Source organism: Mandrillus leucophaeus, unplaced genomic scaffold (genome assembly GCF_000951045.1).
Source record: "Mandrillus leucophaeus isolate KB7577 unplaced genomic scaffold, Mleu.le_1.0 Scaffold52, whole genome shotgun sequence".
Classification (NCBI taxonomy): domain Eukaryota; kingdom Metazoa; phylum Chordata; class Mammalia; order Primates; family Cercopithecidae; genus Mandrillus; species Mandrillus leucophaeus.
In genome coordinates, this window is record NW_012105586.1 from 3,492,812 (window position 1) to 3,496,765 (window position 3,954).

Consider the following 3,954-nt stretch of genomic DNA (forward strand, 5'->3'; position numbering starts at 1 on the left):
TTTGCTGCAACTTGAGGCATATGTTCTAGAAAAGAGACACATAGGTCTTGGTGTAACTTGCCTCATCCAGAACACGTAGGGCCAAGTTCAAGTCACCCACCAGACTTGAGACTTCTTCCAAATCACTAACAACTCTAGGGCTCTATTTCCTCCTCTGTAAAATGGGGGTAGTAAGAGTACGGACCTCATATCATAGGGTTACAGGGACAATTAAAGTACTTGGTTCAGTCAGACCCTGGCAGCAGCCTCAGCAGCTCTCCTCTTCTCTGGCTCTCCTTGCCATCTCCTTTTCTTTTCCCTCCACTCCCCTCCCCTCCCCACCCCTCCCCTCGCCAGGAAGTCTCACTCTGTTGTGCAGGCTGGAATCCAGTGGTGCAATCTTGGCTCACTGCAACCTCAGCCTCCCAGGTTCAACCAATTCTTATGCCTCAGACTCCTGAGTAGCTGAGATTACAAACACGTTCCACCACGCCAGGCTAATTTTTGTATTTTTAGTAGAGATGGGGTTTCACCATATTGGCCAGGCTGGTCTCAAACTCTTGACCTCAAGTGATCCACCCACCTCTGCCTCCCTTAAAGTGCTGGGATTACAGGCGTGAGCCACCATGCCCAGCCTTCATTTTCTTTTCTTTCTTTTTTCTTTTCTTTTTTTTTTTTTTTTTTGGCTGTTGTTTTTGAGATACAGGCTCACTCTGTTGCTCAGGTTGGAGTGCAGTGGCATGAACATGGTTCACTGCAGCCTCAATCTCCTGGACTCAAGCAATCCTCCCCTCTCAGCCTCCCAAGCTGCTGGGCCTACAGGTGCATGCCACCAGGCCAGACTAATTTTTTTTTTTATTTAATTTTTTGTGGAGACCAGGTCTTGCCATATTGCCTGGGCTGATCTCAAACTTCTGGGCTCAAACTTCTGGGCTCCTGCCTTGGCCTCCCAAACCTGGGATTACTGACGTGAGCCATGGCACCTGGCTGCTATCTCCTTTTCTTTTCTGAAAACATGGCCTCTGGTGTGGGTATCTCTGATGGTGTCATCAAGGTGTTCACTGACATGATGGTAGGCAAATCTTCCACGCCAGAGGAGGTGAAGAAGCGCAGGAAAACGGTGCTGCTCTTCTGCCTGAGTGAGGGTGAGAAGAACATCGCCCTGGAGGAGGGCAAGGAGACCCTGGTGGATGACATGGGTTGGACTGTTGACGACCCCTATACCACCTTTGCCAAGATGCTGCCAAAGACTGCTGCTATGTCCTCTGAGGTGATGGAACTCATGAAACCAAGGAGAGCAAAGAGGACCTGGTGTTTATCTTCTGGGCCCCTGAGTCTGCACTCCTTAAGGGCAAAATGATCTATGCCAGCTCTAAGGATGCCATCAAGAAGCTGACAGGGGCCAGACCTGGTGGCTCACGCCTGTAATCCCAGCACTTTGGGAGGCAAAGGCGGGTGGATCACTTGAGGTCAGGACTTCAAGATCAGCCTGGCCAACATGGTGAAACCCTGTCTCTACTAAAAATACAAAAATTAGCTGGGTGTGGTGGCACATGCCTGTAATCCTAGCTAGTCGGGAGGCTGAGGCAAGAGAATTGCTTGAACCCAGAAGGTGGAGATTGCAGTGAGCAGAGATCACACCACTGCACTCCAACCTGGGCAACAGAACGAGACTCCATCTCAAAAAAACAAAAAAAACAAAAACAAAAGAAGTCGACAGGGATCAAGCATGAACAAGCAAACTGCTACAAGGAGGTCAAGGACCGTGGCACCCAGGCAGAGAAGCTGGGAGTGGCGCTGTCATCTCCCTGGAGGGCATGCCTTTGTGAGTCCCCTCCAGCCCCATGCCTGGAACATCTGGCAGCCCCAGACCTGCCCTTGGGGGTTGCAGGCTGCCCCCTTCCTGCCAAACCTGAAGTGCTGCAGGGGATCCCAGCACAGGGAAGGCAATCCCTTCCAAACAGCCTGCCACCCCAGGGCCTTCCCAGCACCTGGATTTTCTTCCTGCCTCCTCCCTGATGTTTCTGGCCTTCCCAAACCACTTTTTTGTTGTTGTTGTTGTTGTTTAATTTTGAGACAGAATCTAACTCTGTTGCCCAGGCTGGAGTGCAGTGGTGCAACCACAGCTCACTGCAGCCTTGACCTTCCAGCCTTAAGCAATCCACCCACCTCTGCCTCTGAAGTAGCTGAGACTACGTGTCACCACACCTGGCTAATTTTTTTACTTTTTGTAGAGACAGGGTTTTTCTCTGTTGCCCAGGCTGGTCTCGAACTCCTGGGCTGAAGTGATCCTCCCACTTCAACCTCCCAATGTGCTGGGATTGTAGACATGAGCCACTGCATCCAGCCCCAAACCGATTTTGATCTTCTGTTTCCTCTTGTGTTGAAGCAGACTAAAGCGTCCCCAGGGACCCCAGTTTGGGGGAGGGGGCTGTATTTTTTTTTAACAACACCCCTACTACCTGTGCTCCCAACTCGTAGCCACAGTAGTGACTTGATACTAGTCTGTGTATGAATGGAATGTTGTGAGATGGTCCCTCCCCTTACCGGCTGGTCCCTCTCCCTTTTCCCCTGGTCACGGCCACTCATGGAAGTAGGACCAGTAAGGGACTGATATGGTTTGGCTGTGTCCCCACCCAAATCTCATCTTGAATTCCCATATGTTGTGGGAGGGACCTGGTGGGAGGTAATTGAATCACAGGGGCAGGTCTTCCCATGCTGTTCTTGTGATAGTAAGTCTCACGAGATCCGATGGTTTTAAAAAGGGGAGTTTCCCTGCACAAGCTCTCTTCTTTTGTCTGCCACCATATGAGACACAGCTTTCACCTTCCACAGTGATTGTGAGGCCTCCCCAGCCACGTGGAACCGTAAGTCCATTAAACCTCTTTCTTTTGTAAATTGCATAGTCTTGGATATATCTTTATTAGCAGCATGAAAACGGACTAATACAGGGACCTTTGATCAAAAATTAAAGAGACAATAATAAAAATACGTAAATAATTTTATTTATTTATTTATTTATTTATTTATTTATTTATTTATTTTTGAGACAGAATTTCACTCTTGTTGCCCAGGCTGGAATACAGTGGCACAGTCTTGGCTTGCTGCAACCTCCACCTGCTGGGTTCAAGTGATTCTCCTGCCTCAGCCTCCCAAGTAGCTGGGACTACAGGCACCTGCCACCATGCCTGGCTAATTTTTTTGTGTATTTTTAGTAGAGATGGGGTTTCATCATGTTGGTCAGGCTGGTCTCGAACTCCTGACCTCAGATGATCCACCCGCCTCGGCCTCCCAAAGTGCTGGGATTACAGGTGTGAGCCACTGCACCTGGCCATAAATAAGTTTTTTCTGATGTGTTTGGCACGTCAAAAGTTCTTAGTCAATATTAGCTACTATTATTTACCCATCTGCACTCGTGAGAAAAAGAATCATTACGTGGTCATGTCAGAGAGCTTCCATGTTTTCCAGAGGGTCTCCCATGACCCATGAATGATCTCAGTACAGGGGGACATTTTACTAGACTGGAGCAATTACAAGGCCCAGAAGTTTCTCTCGGGAGTGAAGTATGTGACCGTCACTCTGACTCCATCCAGGGTGTGGGAATCCTGCTCTCTTACAGCTGTCTGGTGAGAGTGAGCTAGTTGCATGTTCACAGATGGGGGCGGGGTGCATACCGAGGCGCATGCTCCCCACTGTTCCAGATCTGCAGGCCCACGTACATTGTTGGGGGGCACAAGGGAGTCCTGCTGCCACCCTCTAGTGTTCAGGGGTCCCCTTGGGTCTCACAGTTGCCCTGGGGTCCACGTTAGGGGCTTCAGTAGAGGCAGAGGGAAGACCCAGACATAGTGGGAGCTGCCCAAGGAATGGGAGTAGAGAGAGGGCTGGACCTTCCTCTGCAAACACTGATCCATCCCCTGGGTTTCCGTGTTAGGATGTGAGGTATCTTCATTCCCTTCACAATGCTTCTGGAGGACC

At 49.8% G+C, this 3,954-nt stretch overlaps 1 pseudogene; it reads left to right on the forward strand.

The window, feature by feature from the left end:
- The first annotated feature begins 994 nt into the window (after positions 1–994).
- LOC105551394 lies at positions 995–1,808 on the forward strand (annotated as a pseudogene).
- Positions 1,809–3,954: the final 2,146 nt, after the last annotated feature.